Genomic DNA, 22,166 nt, shown 5'->3' with positions numbered 1-22,166 from the left:
AAATAATTAATATTATATTGCGGTTATTGCAAATAAAAACTCAAGAAAATAAATTTAATCTTTTACCTGTACAAAAACAATCAATTTTTTAATTATATTATTCGCTTTATCTCTTGTGGCTAATTTTTTTCCTCTTGCTGTTGGTGGCAGTAATAGTGTCAAGGCGACAAATGAGTTAGTAATAAAGTTTCAATCTAAAAAATGTTAAAACATGTTAAAAATTATTTACAACATTAATCTATAATTTCAATATAAAGAAACGTACCAAGAGAAATTTTGTTTTTTTTCAGTTTCAAAAACTGACAAAATAGCATTGATATATTCTACATATATTTTACAAAATCTATCTTGATCAATTCCAGGGAAAAGTAGATTAAATTCTACATTAATCTAAATAAAAAAACTTTTATTAAAATATAACTTCTTATAACTTTAAGAATAAAAGGAATGCGCAGAAAAAATTTCTTTATAACATAATGCTATTCATAAATCAAACAAGTTACAATATGAAATAATTATGTAAAATAAAAGAAATTTTATTACGTGACAATAAATTTTACATGAAAATAAATTAGGAAAAACTAACCATAATAACATTGTAAAATTTTGTTTTTGAATTAAAAACATGCAAGATATTTATCTTTTTATTGTATTTTAATAATCAAATAATGATGCTTACCAGTTCAGGTATATCCAAAAATCTTGGAAATACATTAAAAAACTGCCCATTTAGATATAAATATATAATACGCATGCGCGAGAAAAAGCGGCCCCAAGAACACTGTACACTATGCCGCTGTTCCGCTCATCACTGTTCGGCAAGCCACGGCAAGCTGCAGACGATAAGCCCTGTGCAATCGACGATTGAGATACCGGCGAGACAGACGTCGCGGGAATCGTAAGGCCGCCAACCCGGTAAGTTTCTACACGATAAAAAATTAACACAAAAATGTAACATGAAAATAAAGTTAATTGAAAATAAACACATTTATAACATTGTAAAATTTTGTTTTTTATTAAAAACATGCAAGATATTTATCTTTTTTATTGTATTTTAATAATTAAATAATGGTGCTTACCAGGCATATCCAGGGTTGGAAAGTTAATTTTTTTTTTTAACTAAGTTAAATTGAAAGTTAATTGGCAATAAATTAAATAAGTTAACATTTAAAGTTAAAAACAAAAACTAACTTAGTTAAAAATTAAGCTAAAAAGTTAAAAATTAAAGTTAAAAGTTAACGTTAATTATATAAAACTACATTTTTTGCATAATTAATCTTTTAATTGATATTTTAATTTAGGCTATAATAAAACGGTAAAAAAGTTCTCATATATAATTATATATAACAATATAAAAGTATATAAAAATATATAAAATTCTGTATAAGTTATGTATAGTTATGTATAGTATGCATAATTTTGTATTATTGTTGACTGACATCTAACCAACATTAATATAAAATTATATATATATATATATATATATATATATATATATATATATATAATTATATAATTATAAATGCTTATTAAATTTTAGTAAAAGTGTCATTTCAAAATTTCGGTCTGTAATTTTTCCTCTTAAATCATCATAAAGTAAGCTACCTGCGTTAAACAGACGTTCAACATGCGCTGAAAATGTTGTGTTATACTTTATGAACGCACATTTTAATGGTATTGGATACTGTTGTATATTATCATAGTTATTACTAAATAGATAATTTTCGACCATCAAGGATACCAAATTTATTAATGGCTTTGTATGAGTCATACTAGAAAATTTTTTATTTAAAAGTTCTTTTATTGATAGAATTGTTGGTAATAAGTATCCCATGTGGACATATTTATCTCCTTGCAATATATCTAATCCTTTTGCAACAAGCTCCATTACCTGTACATTTTGTAAAAATAAATATATCACAGTATATATATTGAATTCTTTTCAAAATTATTTAGAATAGAAGAAAAGAGCATTAATTAAAAGAAATTTTTTACCGAGCAGTACTCTTTAAGGAATTCTATTTCAGTAGGAGTAAAAGTAGGAAAATTTAAGGAAAAAACAAGGTCATTCACTTTTTCTATATTTTCATATATATCCAAAATTGCTTCAAAAAATGAATTCCATCTAAAGAAAAATATAAAAGTCTCAAATAATTTAAGAAGCAACTATATATAATATAATATTAAGATTGGTTTTAGAGTTTAAGCCGCGTAAATTTTTTTATTTGAATTCGACATTTTGTGAACATTTCTATTACTTGCGTCAGGTTACTTTTCCCTGATAAATGTTTGACAAAATGTTAAAAACAAATAGAAAATTTACATGGCTCAAACTCAAAGACTAATCCTAATATTCATATAGATCGCGAATCTCAAATATAAAATTGTATACAATGTTGAATTTTTTTTCTGAAAACATGACAACAAAGTAATAACACAAATATTGAAAATGTGAAATATAAATTTTAATATTTAAATATCTTTCTTTAATTTTTCATTATAATTAACGTAATATAATCACAAAACTGAATTATACAAAAATACTAATGACTAAACTAAAATGTTATAAAAATAAAATTATCACATTAAAAATTGAAAAAAATAAATATAGTTACTTATAATTACTGTATAAACTTTTTTTCGTTTATAAAAATAATAAAAAAAATGTCCTATGCGTGCACAAAGTAAGTGTAATCAGATATTTACAGAAATCTTTCAATAATATCTAATATCCACTCTAGTGTAAGAAACAATAAATAACTAATAATATTATAAATAACTTATTGATTTTATTACGTTAATGACAATAGTAATAGAAATAAACAGACAAGATTTAAAATTTAAAAGATGTATAAATATGCGATTTTAAAGTTAGGTAACATAAGATGTTATATAGAGGGTTAAATAAGACTTATAAGACGGTTAAACAAGAAGATTAAATAATATTTAACATTAAACATTGGACATTAAATTATAATGTTTTGAAATGAAGTATTCATTACTTAAAATTTTCACAATTTTAATATTTTGCTTTAAAGGATGAAAGTAATTATTCTTACTATAATTTATAATTTGCAATAGTAACAACAAACCTTGTAGCATTTGGAACTTTCAAATATTTCTCAAGAGTTTTTGAAATAAGATCTGCAGCATAAGATGATTGATTCTGCTTATTAAATACTGCTTGACTTTTAAAAAAGACTTTTCTACTTATTATATTATAAGCAAGATCAGCATTTTCAGCTTTTTTGATGTCAACTGTACTAACTAAGTTTAATGTATGAGGAGCACATTTATGTTGAGGAGGTAACCTATATACATATACCTGCACCTGCATTATCAGCTAGAAGCGAGCTTATTTCAACTGTGCTAAATACTTCATCATTATCATTTGTATCAGACTTCTCTGTCTCATTGGAACAGAAATATCTACAAAAATAAATTAACCAAATTACAATTAATATAAACCTGATTAAAAACAGACTTTTTTATTATTTATATTAATGTTATAAAACATAAATAATTGTCATATAAAGGAATAAATATACCTAAAAGCTTTTGCAAAATTAGTTGCGTTATCGGTTACAACATGTAATGTTTTATCTAAAATTTGGTACTCAGTTAGTATATTTTCAATTATTTCTGCGAGTATATCATATGTATGTTTTCCGCGCAACCGACGGCATGCAATACCTGCTGAATGTCTTTCTAAAGTATTTGGGTCAAGCCAATGTACTGTCATCCCTAAATAACTCCTTGAAAGTAAAAAAAAATGTATTGGTTAAATAAAATTGAAAAAATGTAAAATAAAAATATTTTTTGAAAAACATACTAATATTTTTTTTTCTTCTTTTTTGGAAAAATTAAATTTGTAAATAAATTTTTATATTTATTAATAAAAAAAAATTAATAAGAAAAGTAAAAAACTTATTAGTTTATATTAGTATTGGTATTGTTAACAGTTACAATATATACAAAAAAATGTAATTTTATAGAAAAATAAAATTTAGATGCAGGTATCAAAAATATTTATACTCTACAAAATATAAAAAATATAAGTCACACCTTTTAAAACATGTCCATATGTCAACTGTAACACTAACATATTCTAGCTTTTTCAAAGTTTTAATTAACTATACTTGCATTGTTGTGTACTCTTTTTCAAGAATCAATATTAGTGTTTTTCTAGTAATTGGTTTCTTCTTTATCAATAATTCACAAAACTCTACAAAAGCATTGTTTTCTACAAAAGAATATGGAGAAACTGTATTTACAATCAGTTTTAATACCGCTTTATCAAATTCTGCTCTTGTCACATCACTTGTTTTAAGTAAATGCAATTTTTTCTGCTTATAGTTTTTATTTTTATTTTGCTTCAAGACATTAGACTGTTCTTTTGATTTAATTAAATTATTTTTGCAAGCTGTATTAAAATCAATCAATTTAGTTGGATATATTTATCTTTATCTGAAATTAAAATAAAATATATAGTTAAATATATATATATATATATATATATATATGTATATTTGTATATACTTAAAATAAAATTATATATATACGAAATAATATTAATAAATAAGGTATGTAAAAATAAATAAAAAAGTAAATTAAAAAGGTAATAAATAAATAAATAATGTATGTAAAACATTTTATTCTTGACTACAATTTAAGAATAACATATAAAGTACATATAAAAAGACAAATTTTGTAATATATAAATAAACAATAAATGTAATTTGTAATGTTCTAGAAAATGAAACTACATAAATATGCAGTGTAATATATATATATATATATATATATAATAAATTAATAATTAATGTATTATTTAGTTAAGCAATAAAAAATATGCAATTGCGAAAGAAAAGTGCGACGAGAATCTGCGCACCTCAACCGGAGCGTTGACCGCACTGTGTCTCTGACACAGCGATCCGCGCGCGGAAACCGAACGTCTGCGACATTCCGGAACAAATTCCTTTGCCGCGACAAATTCCTTTAATTACGAAATATAAGCGAGGAATTTTGACTTTGGACCTCCTGCGCTTGCACCCGACGAGAATTGGGCAACCTCTTCAAATTTTGCCCAGTCACCAGGCGGTATAAAAGCCATCCAGCGCGACCGAGCGCGAGGAGTTGTATAATTACCATTACATTTTAATACACAGAGAAAATATTATATTAATTTATAATACAATTTTATATCATATTTTACTATTTTTTGTATTACTGGTGGACCAACATGACATTATAAGATCAATTATAATACTACATAGTAAAATTTTAAACTAACACTTATTTAACATTTTTTATTATCTCACCATAGTAAAAATTTACGGATACAAAATTGTAATCTTAATTGTATATTATTGTTAAATGTTATAACGCTAAAATCAAATTTATAATTTGAACAAATGTATTTTTTATTCTTTTTTTTATTACTTTTTCTCCAGATTCTTTTCTTTTTTATTAGGCTAAGCAAATTTATTATTGAACAGTACTTATTTTGAAACACTCTGATTTTTCTTGCGTTAACCATCATATAATGTCAAATTTAAAAGTAGGTGACAAAGATCAAATTTGTTTAATTAAAAAAAGCTTGTTTTGTTTAAATTAATTTATTGTTTGAAATGATGCAATATACACATATAAATTATTAAGTTCATATAAGCTTATATAAATAAATTATATTCGTAAAGATCATAGCATATAAAAATATTTTACCAATAAGCTGTTCGAATTATTTTTCTTTAAATATTCCATCATGATTTAAGAAAAAAATTAAAAAATTCTTATATATATTATATATATATATATATATATATACATATATATATATATATTAAAAAAATTTTGAATAATTTTAATGCTACACTAGCTACATTATTTACTATTAAGGAATAATATATACCAAAAGATTTGTAGATACTTTAAAAATTTTATTGATATTTATTAAAATTTTGCACCTTATCCTAGGGCACATTAAACATTTATTGCGTACTGTTTAATCACAGCACTGACTGTGGTTATCAAAGAGTAATTTTTACTCTTTGGTGGTTATAGCGCCAGCTAGCATTACCCGGTGTCCCGGCGTTCCATGTTGCATTATCTCTTTGTCTCAGCGTGCACATACATACACGTAATACGTTGCTGCGTGTTCGGTCATTACATACGTTTTGTTTCGCGTATTTTAGAAAGAAAAAACGTGTTTTAATATTAATTAGTGTTACATTTCTAGAAACTTGTGATTAGTCTTGGTTGAGCCGAACAGAGGAACGGTCGCAAAAGCTTGTCGTAAAAACTATCGTTATTGTCGTGAAAACTATTGCTACTGTCGTAAAAGCTATTGTTGTGAAAGTTATTATGGTGAAGTGTCTGCCTAGTAATTGATTGCTTATACCGATAATCGTCGGTAGCATTATCCGGCATTGTCTCAATTTGCACGTACGTAAGAGATTACCACGTATTCGACTACGCATATTTCGTTTTATACACTACGGATATTTCGGAAAGAAAAAATGCGTTTTCCAATCATATTTATAATATTTCATAATTATGCATTTCCTGAAAATTGTTATAAAAATTACATAAATAAATGAAATCAGTGCTCTCTTAAATATAAATTAAGAACGATAAATAACAAACGGCCTTAGAGAGCAAAACTGTGTACTGATAAACGAGTTAGGTAATAATTAACAAACCATATAATTAATCGACAAAGTAAAATGTATTATAATTAATATCAAAAACTTCAACTTTATCATACATATGTCGTGAAATCACCAATAATAAATCTATAATATCACAATTATATATCGCACTATCGCATTATTACCTAATCTTATATTAAACGATAAATGTTTAAAGAGATTAAATTAACAATTAAATATAATTCGAATGCGTACGTTTCGAGCTCATTTTCGAGTCTTCTTCAGCGCAATAGTAAAAATACAAATTTACAATTTTAATAGAACGAGAATTATTAATAATAATTTATAAATGTAAGTGTAATGAAGTTGTTAACTTAATTGTTAAGACCGTCTCCGATGTGTTTTTTAAAAAATTTTTTTTGGCAAACAACAGAGTCAACATTACAAAAATCACTGACCTTATAATATTGTATGTGAATAGCAATGATCGTTGAAATCTGTAAATAAGTGATGTTTTTACTAAAGTAACTTTTGCCATAATAATCACTAATCAGTAACTGATAGGTGCTCACTCACTTGTTAACAATATATAGTGACGTTTGGTATTAAATTGTTGACTCGTGTACTGTGAAGTTCACTCGGATAATGTCAGAACACAATAACAAATTACGTATGTTATAAAAATATAATCATCGAACCTATCATAGCTATTTTAACTATTATATATCTTTTCAATACTATGCACATCTGTGAGATTATCCAGTTATATTCTCATTTGTGAGATAATTCAGTTATATTCTTTTAATATTTTACGTTCTTAAATTCTTTTCATCAATTTTTATTGTATTATGTTTCAAGCTACATATATAGCAATATATAAGTAAAAAAATTATTCCTTTTCCTATTTTTTGTATCATTTCAGAACAAAAAATAGATGACATAACTCTTTTGGATTTATTAACAGATAAAGAATTTAAGGAATTAATTCCTTTTCTAGGAGATAGAAAAAGATTTAAAATGGCTTTGCACAAAAATTTTACCCAAACTTTACCTTCAATATTGTCATGTAAAAACATAATGGTAAATATTTTATATTTATAAATTTTCTGTCATGTGGAAATTATTAAAATAGATATTTTTATTTGATATTTTAAAATAACCTAATTATTATTAAAAATGATAAAAATTAATTGTGAAACATTTTTATAACTTTATAGGGTGCTTTCCATTTAGCGACACAAGTCATCACAAACATCATTCTGTCTTTTTTTAACACCAGGAAACAACAAAGATAGAATGATGTTTGTGTGGACTTGTGTATTGCCAAATAAAAAGTACCCATATTAGCTAAATTATATCTTATTTTTTATTTAATTATTATTTTATTATGTATTTATACTATTCTTTTTTTAGTTTTTAAGATGAAAATAATTTCATTACTTATTTTTAAGCTTTATTAAAAAATTTTATCATTCTTATTTTAAAATAAACTTGTTTAAATATTTATTTTATATAATTTTATTTCTAGATGCCTAAAGGAAAAAGCCGTTTTATATGTATATGAGGGATGATGTCATCCCCCTAAAATGCTTTTCCGCCGCAACTGAAAATTTGTAAATCCATTTATTTGTTCATTTTCTAAACTTTTTAAAAAAATTTTATTAATTTTTTATATACCTTTTTTCGTGTTTCAAATTTGTTTTAGAATGTCTTAGTAAAATATCTTTTCTCGAAAAATAAATGTTGCAAACGTTTTATAGGATATCATTTCTTTGTTGGATGTTTGGTTGAAATGACCTTTCTTTTTTTTCAATTAGCTTTTATTCTTTGTTCTCAGTTTCTTTCTTTTTTTGCATTCCTTTACAAGATTTCTATAACTAAATTGTTATAAATGCATATTATTATAAACTGTTAGAAATATATATAATTTATTTATTACTTCAAAAAGAGAATTAAAAATTGAAAAGATAACCCACTATACAAAGTAACGTATTTAATACGTTTCAATATTGTTTCTTTGTAACGTGAATTATTTTAGAGATGTATATAGAAACATTTTAAAGAGATAACATAAACGGTTAATGTCTGCATTCAGGTACTTACATATAAAACATTATAGAAACATTTCTTGATATTGTATCATAAACATTTTGTGGAAATAGTATTTAAATTTTACTATGATATATTACTATAATATATTTATAGCAACATACACACAATAATATATTTATAGTCAATAGTAAAACTTTTAATTACATAATATACCGATTTAAACTATTTTCAAGTATAATATATATTGTTATTTTAATATATTATATGTAAAAATAGATTAAAGTCAACAAAGTTATGTTGTTAAAAGTTTTTACTAATAACAATTATATTATACGCGCCATTATAATCGCCTATATATAATCGGAATTGAAATGGATGTAATAATAACACTTCATGAAATAACACATGGATTAATACATTTATTTATTTAATTGTATAAGTATAATTCGCAATTTATTAAAATAATTATTATTTTAATTTAACATTTATATAAAACATAAAGTAATATAAATTGAAGATTACAAACTCTGTATGAAAAATATTTTATTTGAAACAAGACATAGATAAAGCAAAAAAAAAACATCTTTCTTATTATCATAGCATAATATTAAAGTATTACGTAATATATAAATATTTATATTGATAATATCAAAATAAAAAATAATTATTTTATATCTGTATTGTCATAGCCCGAAGGGCTAGATATATATTATACAGATATATATTATAAGTTAATAAATACGGTATAAGAATTTAATCACTAGAAACGAGCGAACAGAACGCACCGCGATAAGAATGCGCTGCTGACGCAGCAGAGACACGCGCCAAGATCAGGGCAGAGAGAGAGCGCAGAAGACCGGAAATCTCGGCTCTGCTGAATTGCAAAAAGGTGCGAAGAAGGAATTCGGACTTCGAACTCCCTTAGCTCGCACCTTGATTTCATACCACTTGTGATCGTATAACACGACCATATTCGGTCGTGTCGCCAAGCGACCCCCTCCGAAATCCACCCGGAACCGGAAGAGATAAAAGCGGCCCACCGCCTAAAAACGGGGGCAATAATTAACGATCGAAAAGACACCTACCGCGCTCGCGAGTGACCCGGTGCATAAGACGCATAGTTATTATACTCTCTGTATATCAGAAGGGTAACTGTGTAATAAAAGTGCGACAATAAATGGACTAAACGCAAGATTTATTCGTTTTCTCCCAACGGGAACCAAAAACTCCTTCGAATCATCCCCGAATCCCGACCGGCAACGATCTCGATCCCGTGCCCCTCACGGAGGCACAACAGTATATACGAAATATATATAGATATACATGTACAGTATTTTATAATAAAATATTTTAAAAACTTTATAAATTTTAACTAAACTTTCATAAATTGCAGCTGAAATTAAATAATTGTAAAAATTTAATCACTTAAATGCGTTTAAAAACGAATGAGTATTTAAAATAATATAAATATTATATAAAATAATTATTGCCATTATATATAGTAAATATACTATTTTAATTTGAATTAGTTATATAATTATTAATTTCATGTATTAAATGCTATAGAAAATAAACTTGTAGAATAAAAAATCAAATTTTTTTGTTTAAAAATAAAAATAAAAACATATATTTACGTCGTTTCTCGCAGTATCGTTTCTTGCATTTTCATTCTTTGCATTTTCACGATTTAATCGCAGAATTGATTGTCTAAACTATGCTTTCAAAATCTCTTTAAATTGTGCTTCTGTTATAGTAGAACAAATATTTTTTATGGCATCTGAAGAAATGAATATTTATAAGATAAAAGAAAAATCAAATGAATAAAAAATAAAATATGTGTAATAAATGGGAAACAATATTTTGTATGCAACTTACTCTTCATGCACATAATTAATTTCAAATTTTTTAATTTAAAATTATTTTTGCTCCAATCCAAAAGCACTTTGAAGCTAGATTATTTGTGAATAATTTTTGCAATATCTTTTTTATTGCATCTTTCTCATTTGTTCCACCAATCATAGTTAACATATTAACCTAAAATATTATTTTTTATTTATGATATTCCTAACGCATTAAATATCAATTTAAAAACAGAGATAAAATTGTACATACCAGCTGTGATTCTGCTTCCTGAGATACCAATATAATTTCGAAATTATTAATATTTTCAAGATAATCCATTGGTAATGGTGGAAGCAAGTTAATATTACGGTGAATATATATGTACATTATTGCCATTATTTTTTAAAATATGTAAATATGTAAACGCTCGTTTATATATTCGTCTACACATTACAGTTTTATTTCGAGTACATTTTTTAATATAGTATTTAAAGTTCTAGTAGCTGTAAAAAAATAAATATGATTTGTATCTTTTTTTTCTATTTCTATAATTAGTGTGTATTTATATGGCGCGCGCGCGCGTGTGTGTGTGTGTGTGTGTGCGTGCGCGTGTGTGTGTATGTGTAGATGCTAAAACTTACTACAATTATCTACAGGAATATCATCTTTTGTAGGAATACCATTATCTTGTGCTTCTATAATAATAGGAATCTCATTAATATCTAATTGATGTTTATTACTAATATTTCTTTGAACTTGATTGAGATCATTATTATTAATATTCTTTTGAAGTTGATTGACATCATTATCTGAAAAACACATTTGTTATGAAAATTTTAACTCTTCATGTTTTAATATATTTTCATATAAAGTAAAAAAATAAATATAGAATATCGCTATTATACCTTATGTTTTTCGTATGTTTTCATTTAACTCGGGAATAGAATCATTATCGCTGATTTCATTTTCACTTGGTACTAGAGTTATTTGAAAAATATTATTTATGTTTTGTATTGCTTTTATTAATATTATCTAAAAAAGAATTATCTTATATGAAAATAAAATAACACTCAACAGAATAATTACATTCATTTATCAAGCACAAAAATTAGTTTCCAATAAATTTCATCCAAGAAAATTTTTATATTATTTTCATTTTTTTCTAAAATGTGAAATGAAACTTTTTTATTTCTTAATCCACGGCCTAATTGAGATTCCAATTCGGTATTGTTTTTGTCTTCTATTAACCTTTTCTTCTTTTGGAGAACATGTTCATATGAATCTATAAAAATTAATTCTTTTCAAGATGTTATTATTATTTTGCACACACACAAAATAAAAATTTATATACATACGAGGTGTCAAAAGTTCCAACCAAACTTTGTGATTTAATAAAAGATCTGAATAGAAAGTTTTCTTTAAAACATATGTAAAAATTCCTGCAAAAAGTTCACGCTCAAATACATTTTTAAACCTTTTTTAGACCTAAATTTAACTTTTTATAAAAACATTTCTAGATGTTTATTAGAAGCAATTTGTTCATAAGTGGCTGAACCGTTTGGCATCACCCTATATACATATATACTTACATACAGCCATACATACAATAAATACATACACAAAATAATATTAAAATTATATTTGTATGCTGCTCTTTACTATTAATTATGTAAGCAAATATATTTACCATATTTATCAATTACGGTAACCGGGTGCATAATCCAATCATTCTGAGGTTTTTTACATTTAATGATGCAATTCCGAGTGTCCTTTTTAGGTCAGTAGGAATATTTGTCATTTTCTTTTAACCATATAGTTGGTATTACAGAATATATTTTGTCTTTCTCGTACTCGGCATTGAATTTTACAACAGAATAAAGTAACTGCAAACAATATATCGTTTAAAAATGCAATTTTTAAGAATTTAATTATACTTATAACAGTTTATTTACTTATACTTAACTTAAAGATACTTTCTTATATAACACTGATGACAAATGTTATCTTAAAAGACCAGACAAAATAACTACTACTGCTATTTTATATGCAGCACTTATATTAAACTACTATCAAAATTTAATTTATTATTAATCATAATAACATTTTTTTACGATTAAAATTGTACAAAAAGTGACATTTTTAATTAAATATAAATTAGAAAAAAATTATTAAATGTGAAAATAATATTTAAACTTTATATGTGTGAACATAATACTTTAATATGCAGTAGATATTACAAATTGTTGTGTAATAATGGAATTACTGCAAATTTATCATTCATTGGTAAAATTAAACATTATATTTTTATATCTTTACAATCAAATGTTGCTGTATTTGATGTTTCATGTATATCAACGACTTTTATAGCTAAACTAAATGAAGGCTTTTCTATGAAATTTGATATATTTTGGAAAATTTTTCCAGTTATTTTTATGTCATTACTTTTATTTCTATAAATATTTGAAATAAGCATATAATTAGAATTTCTTAAAAAAACACAATTATTTTCTTTGAGCTAGTGATATTGTTTCAGATGAAAAATAAGGTCATTGCGTTATTGTTCAGTTTCGTTGTCTTTGGTTTTTTTTTTTGCATTCCCTTGACTTCGCTAGGTATTCTCGTATTTATGTTTGCGATTTGTATAACTTTGAGAAGCTATATCCCCGAATTTAGGAATAATATAGTCTATTCACATTAAATTCGGAGGCTCACAAAAAATACGAAATATTGGCCTAAATAACTTTCGTTTAATTTAGTACTAATTATGTGCTAATTTGTTGACGTAGTCCGGATTTTGTTATTCTTACCATTTTGCAGGTATTCAAGTTCAAAGTGGAGAGAAAGCCCAGTTCTAATAAAGTAGCATAGTATATCTCTATTGCTCACGAAAGAGGAAAATAGAAGTCTTCAGCAAGGAATCTAGCAAAATCGGTGCAACAATTACCTGACAATCTTACAGCATCGTTATTACGTAAGTTTCAAAATACAAAAATATAATTTATTTTATTAAAATATTTTTTTAAATATTTAGCGCGTAGATTTTTACGCACCTTTTTATAGCAATAGCTGCTATATGTGAATAATTATAAAAATTTTTTATTCATCGCTCAATGTAATATATGTAGTTATAGCTAGCTACATAAAAAATGTAAAATATATTTATGCCTGCATATCTGTAATCTACACAAAGCATTGCTACTCTTATTGTCGTCGTGAATACTAGTGATTTAAAAACGTTAAAAAAGGCAATATAATGGAGGATATTCTAACTGAGGAAAGGTTAACCAACTACATTAGTTATACCAAACATTGGTTCTACGCAGAAAGGGCAGAAAATTTATTTAAAATGACACTAAAGAACTTTAGAAATGCAGTATCAACATTTGTTTTTCTAAATGAAAACATACGTTATACTGCAGCTGGTGAATATTCTAAATTAAGCTCAAAGGATGTATTCACTCAAAGATTTAATAAGTTGCACATGGTTGAACTAATGAGATTTGACATATCAATTGTTGACACTCTCAAATATATATGAAAATACTTTTTATCACTAAGATAATAATTGACAGCAAGGGAGAACCAACAGTTGATAGTATTTCTGCCAATGAATTGTTATTTAAAAGAATTGTCGAGCAGGTTGAGCAAATCCAAAAATCAAAAACAGAATTCGAAAAATCAGTTGGGACAGAAGTAGTCATAACACAAAGGGGATTTAGACAAATATATCAATTAACTGTTAATGATGATTTGAGAAGGTTTGATTTCATGTATGATGCATCAATTGATACATCATCAGAGGAAAAAATGGAGATAGATCTTAAACTGATGGAGAAGGGAAATAATTATTGTTTAGCTTTTAAAGGACAAAATAGAACATTTGAGACCAGCAGTAAAAAGAAGATAGTTGTTTATTTTCCAAAAGCTGATGACAATATAAATGAAGGTTGTTATTCGTACCCAAGAGCATCAGTTCACACAGCAAGAGAATTATCTAGTAAAATGTTTGAAAACAAGATGGTTTCTGCATTAGGTTTAAGCATAGGTTGGGGTGGATTGATAAATGAAGCAAATATGAGCATTTTCTTAAATAAGATTGGTGATAATGAGGATAGATTACCAGGTTTGTTCAAATTGAAGAGTGATCCCAGAATAATGTATCTAGTTACTATTCCAAGAGTTAGACCTCATTTATATTTAGATTTAACAAGAGCAGAAGCTTTGATTTTTATAATATTTAATATGGTAAATGATGTTGTCATCAATTTATCATTATTAAAATCAGATCCTAATGCACCTCTAAAAGGAAATTTCACTGCAGATACTATTTCCAAGCTAGATAATTTGGGATTGAATATAATTAATATAGAATTCTACAATAAAGCTATTGCTTTTGCAACAAAAACATGCATTTTAAATAGACGCAGAAAGAGTGTTCTTCCATCTGGTGCAGCAAAGGTTATTAAAGGGATAGAGTTGAGCAAAAAGATAATGCTTAATCCAAACCAATAGATTGAAAAACATGATCTCGATTTAGAATCAGTTATTTTAACTGCTTCAGATTTGCAAGCAATGGGATCAAGGGGGCAATCCAGTTTGTAATAAGGAGAAATATTATAAGGGTGAAAAAAGAAGAAGATGAGGCATTATTTTTAACAAACATTTATTCGATAGATTATAACTACTTGAAGTTAATCATCATACTTATTGTATTAGATTTGTATTCTTATCATTTTATTAATGATAAAAGGTTATTAGATTTAGTTAATATTATATTTAAATATGTGGATATGATCCTAATTAATGGCATTTAAGTTTTTTTCTATGGGCTTTGCTTAATAGGGGGTTAGTTGCAGTATAGGTTTAATTGAATTTATAAGTATTTTTAATCTTTATCATTATTTTGCTTTTTATTCATGGTTTATCTTTATATAATCACATATAATTGATAATCATTTTATTCTCATTTTTATTTCATTCTCATTTTTATTTTTTATTCTTATTTTTATTTTTGTTTGATTTCATCTTATTGTTTCACTGACTTTATTGTTCCATTTTAATATTAAGGACTAATAATATTATTTTAGCGTTTCGTTTTATTTTGATCTTTGTAAAAATAGTGTTGTAATCATTTTACCAAGTAATATTAGAATAGAAATATTTTTAGTAATTTTTTATTAACGAATTAACGAATTATGCTGACTCGAACGAAAATATAAGCGCTGCATAAATTTTCTGCAGCTAGGTGAATGAATTTTGCTCGATAAAATTGCGTTTACGATATTGCGTGACAGCCAAAACGTTCCCAAGCGCCAAAAATTGGTGGTTCTCTACGTGATCGGAATTTAGGGGTATTACCGACGTCGACAGGCGACACTAACACAGTAACACTAACTAATGTTGTAATCAAGTAAGCAGTTTAACCGAACAATCCGGTTAGGACGACTTAGCCCTCCGTATCGACGAGGCGTTACTAATTGGTTTACAGATCTCCCAAGCCGAAGTCGGTGCTCAAAGGTCTCTCTATGGTTAGCTATGTCGGCCATCCACGATTCATCTCTACCTATCTACCGTTCAAACTCGTCCTTCGCAAATGTTTAATTTGTTGTGCCCGTCGTAGAGACACGGGAATTCTTGAGATCGTTGCTGGATAAGGGTTTGGAAACCTGAGACTGACTCGCGGGAAGTCAAAGACGTTTTGGGATGTTACGCTTTTTATTGACAAATATGGCTCGACTTACAGATTGGCTCCGTAGTGATACATCTTGTAACTCGATCAATATTTCTAACGTGAACAAGATTATATAATTTTTATTTTTTTATATACAATAAACTTCTGTGCATTTTCCGCATATTTTTGTATCGTACGTGAAAAATTTTTATGGAGATTTATTCTCGATGAAGATTACTCGACAAAGACCGTAGATATCATATATATGCATAAAGAGATAAATGAAAATATTTTTAGACTTTGTCATAAAATACATTTTATTTATTATGCATGTATGTGCAGCAAGCATCTCTAGATTTTGACACAAGATAATACAATTTTTTTCAGTTGCAATTTATATACAATCTGTCACGGCCAGATCAGATATAAAATATTAACAATTCGAAGAAAGAATTAAGGACGGAAGAAGGAATTAAGTAAAAAATATTAAATATAAAAGTTTAGAAAAGGATCATGAATGAATAAATAAGGATATTGAGCAAAACAAATTGCGCGACAGCTTTCGTGGCGTTTCATTATTCCTCTGTGAACGGGGCGACTGTCTAACCTGACTTTCCCCGCCTAAGAAATTTAATTCTAGCCGGGAAACCCGGTTTATGAATGCCTGACGTCCTTTAATATCACAGTCACAAGGAGTATGACGCACCGTCACCTGTGGTCGGTCTTTTAAAAATGATTAACCCGATTAAAGAAGAACGACAGTCTCAGCCACACCAATGCCGATGAAAAATGGAAGTCGCCCGGACGAAACAAAGGCGTCATTAACTTCCCCTTGTGCACAGGACGGTGTGTGACATTATCCTAAACAATACTATTATGTGATTTTTTTGTATTAAATAAATAAAATAGGCAAACTTTCCAACAAATACTCACGTTCATATAATGTAAAATACAATTTTATTATATTGTACATATATGTATATTCTTTCTGTAGATATTTCTCATTACATTACTAAAAAAGAAATAGGAAACTTTTTTATTATTTTTCTAATCTGAAATTTTTTAATATTTATCGTAATAATTCAAAATAAAGTAAAAATTACGAAAAATGGAATAAATTAATACTAACAATTGCAAGTTTTCAATTTTTATCATTATATATCTTTGTAGTAAACTCTGAAATTAACTGAAGAATGCAGTTTTGAGAATTTTTTAACTTCAAAAAGTTTGGTTTGCGAAAAGCGTCTTTTTTCAATCGTTTATAACTCAGAAATTATTAGTGCCTCGACATTTTCCCTAAGGAAAAATCGTCTTCAAATGCTCTCAAGAATCTGCCATTAGCTGGTTTTTCATCAATTACTGAACATTACCTATATATCAAATAAGATTCCTTTTTTTAAAACGTGCACGTTATTGAAGAGAGAGAGAGAAAGAGAGAGAGATGACAAAAAAAAAAATAGAAAAATAGGAAAAAAATTAAGAAAAAGAGAAAAAATATGTATATTTATTAGTTAAAATTTATATTTTAAATCAATTTTTGTAAAGTTAATGCTATGTATTTTGCATATGTACAATCTTTTTGCAGTTTTTATGGTTTATTGGCGTTTCTTAAATGACAAAAAAGGCATCATTGCTAATCTTTTGAAAAAAGCTACAAAAATAAAATCTTATTTTTTTAACGAAATTACCTCAATTTCTTTTTATAAATCGATTTCTACAATATTCTGCGTAAAAAGTTATAAAAAAGCTGTGATGGCCAAAATTTAAAAGATTTTAATTAATTCCATCTTTTAATTGTTATATTATAGTATTTATGATTTGTTCTAGATTAACAATTTATTAAATTAAACAAAAAAGAAAACCAGGGTTGGGAAGTAACGAGTTACTTATAACGAAGTTACAGTTACAGTTACTTTTTTTCGGTAACTATAACATAACTTCGTTACTTTTCTTTATCTGTAACTGTAACTTAACTTACATTGTTTTGGTAACTAATAACTATTTTAATAGTTACTTTTTTGAAAGCATGCTAAAAGCATTGTTCTATATATCTTATTTTTACTTACCGACTTACCGACTAATATTTTGCATTATAAAAAAATAATACAATATGGTAATAATTTAAATATAAGAAAAATGGAGAAAATTCAATAACAATATGAACGTCGTCCTAACTTTAAATTTTTTATTATAATTATATGATTATTAAATACCTTACGATTATTAAAAATTAAGATTAATATTTTTTTTTATAAGATTATAAAATATATTTGAATATTTAAACACATTATATTTTATTATATTTTATTAATACTATATAATAAATACTATATGTATATAATTATATTATATAATCGTCCGTCGTTTGCTGGATAAAACAATGCGACATTCGAAATGTGTTCACCCTTTTTCGAGATAAAATCCCGAGGATGTATGAGACCAAGGTGAATTATTCGTCGCGTGTGTGGCACTAAGCATTGAATGCAAGCATGTAGTCGATGTATCATAGAATTCCTTATTCTTTCAAAAATTCCAAGTATTTGTTCGATCTGTTGATGCTTGCATTTAAGCTGAAAGTAGCCATTTCGAACATTTTCTGTATTTTTTGATTATTTTTGTATCCTCTATCCGCTTTTGAAACATAGTCCACATGTTTGTATACACCCTGTACACACACACACACACACACACACACACACACACACACACACATATAAATGTGTATTACTGACCTTATGGATCTACTTCCGATGTTCTTTTGAGAATAGACTTTGATGAATTTCCTTACCCCATCTGTAAAATAATTCTAAGATAATAGTTGCGACTATATCCTTTCTACATAAGCAAATTAATAATTTTATAGATTTTGCATTGTTTGCATTATTTCCAGTTTTGTTCTATATTATCATAAAAAATCAAAGATGCAAATTAACAGAATTTGCTACAAATTTTTATATTTTTATTTTGTAAAAATATTATATCTATATATGATATAAGAATAAATCCTTTTTATTACTAAAGAAATTAAAGAAAGATGATAGTCATAACAGATTGTTTTTTGCTTGATAAATTAATTGTGATAATTTTTAAAGTTGCTCAGCAAAATAGTAGTCTAGATACTATGCTAGCTTCAAAGTTATTGTTAATCTTAATCTATAATCAAAATGTCAAAATCTATTATAATATCTCATTTCTATAATCATACTAATATTTTAATCTAGTATTCTTTCTTGTTAATTTCTGCTGTCTCTTTGATTCATCAATTTTAATCTATATAATATTTTTTTTCATTTTGTTCTACATTAATGTAATACGTAAGAATTAAAAGGAGTTTTTAAAGACAACTAATATTCATATGGAATACATGCTAATGAGAAATAGACGGCACCAAATTTATGTATGTTAGTATGAGAACCAAGAGGATTGTTGATCTCAACATCGTCAAAATATAATAACGGAAATACAAATTTTTCCTCAAATTTCAACTCAATATTCTTTCACAATTCACTTTGAAGATTTGAAACTATTGCTTCACTACGTTTATACATTCTTGAATGTGTACTAAAATTGTAGATAAAATATTTGGTAGTTCCAAAAATTTTTTCAAGACCATTTTTATACTTATAACATGAATCTCTGTATTTGATACGATAGCTTCGCGTTTTTCTCCATTAAACGAGAATTTAATAATCCAAAAATATTAATCGATTGTGGTTTAATAAGTGCACCCGAACTTTCAAAATATTTTAAGCTTTCATGATCAGTTTTGAAATAATCAATCCCGTTTTGCATTATAGTTAACATTTTAAGATCCAATAGTGATTGTTTGGGATCTATAGAATTACATTTTTGCTGTAAAATTGGTATTAAGGTCTGATTATATAAATTATTCAAGTTATTAGTTAAACTAAAAATGAATGATCGTGGAAGAATTGACATCGAAGAGTTGAGAAACGAAGGATCAGATTTCTTTTTGCATTATGAACTCGAAATTTTCAATATTTGAAATTGATGGCTCGTTAAAAGAACATCTAACTTGTGAAAATTCATCAAATGAATTGATAGACGAAAAGCAGTCAAACTCTCTAATTTCGAAACCGTACAATTAGCAATATTAGAATTTTTATTTTGAATTTCTTTTCGGTTAAATGATATACAATGCTTTAAGAATAAATGTCTTTTATAAATATAAAAATTGTTAAAAGTTCTCGAACACCCATTTTGATAACATTTGCAAAGTGATAACATCATTACTTTATGCTGCATTTTGACGTGAAAAATGAAATGAATTTTAGAATCAAATCTTTTATAACAGAAAGGGCACACAATCATTTTCTGCTTATTTTATTTTCGCAAAATTAAAACAAAATTTTTTTAAATACTTTTAGTTTTTCAGTTTCTTTTTTAATGAAAGAAATGAATTTCTTTGCAAAGATGTTGGTAATTCTATCAAAAAGGGCAAAATAAAAGAAAAAAATATCGTTTTCTTCAAACAATAAAATAAGATCTCAAAATGAAATGAAAAAAATTTTGTCATATATAATTAACTACGCGTGTGTATTTCCTGTTGAATCAATTCTAATAAAGATTGTCATTTTTTTTGGTGGGCTAATTACCAATATCTTTGCAAAGAAAGTTTTTCAATTTTCTAGAGTTTTAACGCTGGCAGATTCAATAATGCATAATCCTCCTCAATTAATGTGTATGCATTCGGATGTTTTAAGATAGGCCATCGTTCAAAAATTTCGCACAATTTCAAACTCCGGTATGATTTTATAATTTTGTGCCGATGTTCAGCAGTAAGCTTCCATTTGTTGACGACGATTTCCCACGATGTGTAATGATTTTTGAGCCATCCTTCAGCTTCACGAATACTTTCTATAGAAAATATGAAAAAATTTAAATGCAATTTTAATCCATTTGAAGTATATAAAAATAAAATTTTAACTAGTATATATTTTAATTTTAAATATAAGTATATTTGAAAAAAAAACTGCCTGGTACCTTCATCGGAGGATGATGGCTCGAAAGATTCGGTTTGTCGAAAATTTGTAATTTCTGTCAATGGATTACCCACGCGAATGCGTTTTAATTGACGTAATTTGTTACGATATTTGTCAATCAATTTTCCGCGGGAAATTACTGATTTTCCAACGCGAGATAACTTTTTAGGAATCGCGGGAATATAATACGTGGAAACGGATTTGGTGGGAAAATCTTTTTCTATCGCCTGTGCTAGATGTTCAAAATCTTCGTTCCTTAGACTAAAAAAATATAACGAATAAAAATAATAATTAATAAATATTAATAAATATTAAAATTAATTAATAAAATATTATTATAGTATAGATGCAATATATATTTGAAAATATAAATTTTAACGTATATAAAAAGTGAAATAAATTACTGGCATGTGTCATTTATTAATTCTGTCAAAATGATCTCAACGACGATATTCCGTGATTTGCGGGTCAAAGATTTTGATGTTTTATAAGATTTTAATATTATTTCTCCTTGTATATTTTTATTAAGAATTGCTTTTGATTGATAAAGTTTTTGTTCAGCGTATGATAATTTTCCGGTAAAAGCATTTTCTCTTTTTATATCGTCTAGTGACAATATAAGATTAGTATCTGATTTTCTTAAGAAAAAATTGCATAAATATATAATGATTATTATCTTGAGTAACAACTGAATTTGGAATAAAATGCGAAACCAAATCAAAATTTAGTTCATAAAATGAAAGATTTTTTTGCTCAAGAAACGAAATTTTTTAAATGTTCGCAAAATATTTTGTTAACGTTTTATGGTCATTTTGACGAAGAAAACTTTTTGTCATCTTTTAGAATATAATTGAATTTTTTAAGAGACTTATAAAAATTCAATTATATTCTAAAAGATGACAAAAAGTTTGCTTCGACAAAATAGCATAAAACATTAACAAAATATTT

General features: G+C 26.2%; 1 long non-coding RNA gene across 1 annotated transcript; it reads left to right on the top strand.

The window, feature by feature from the left end:
• The first annotated feature begins 814 nt into the window (after window positions 1-814).
• Window positions 815-17,203, top strand: LOC140672123 (uncharacterized). The gene is made up of 3 exons (XR_012047833.1): window positions 815-915; window positions 13,362-13,515; window positions 16,603-17,203. It is a non-coding gene; the product is annotated as an uncharacterized lncRNA (long non-coding RNA).
• The last annotated feature ends 4,963 nt before the right edge of the window (window positions 17,204-22,166 follow it).

Source organism: Anoplolepis gracilipes, chromosome 12 (assembly GCF_047496725.1).
Source record: "Anoplolepis gracilipes chromosome 12, ASM4749672v1, whole genome shotgun sequence".
In the NCBI taxonomy this organism is placed as follows: Eukaryota; Metazoa; Arthropoda; class Insecta; order Hymenoptera; family Formicidae; genus Anoplolepis; species Anoplolepis gracilipes.
Note: the sequence above shows the minus strand (reverse complement) of the source record. Positions and strands in the feature narration are given on the sequence as shown.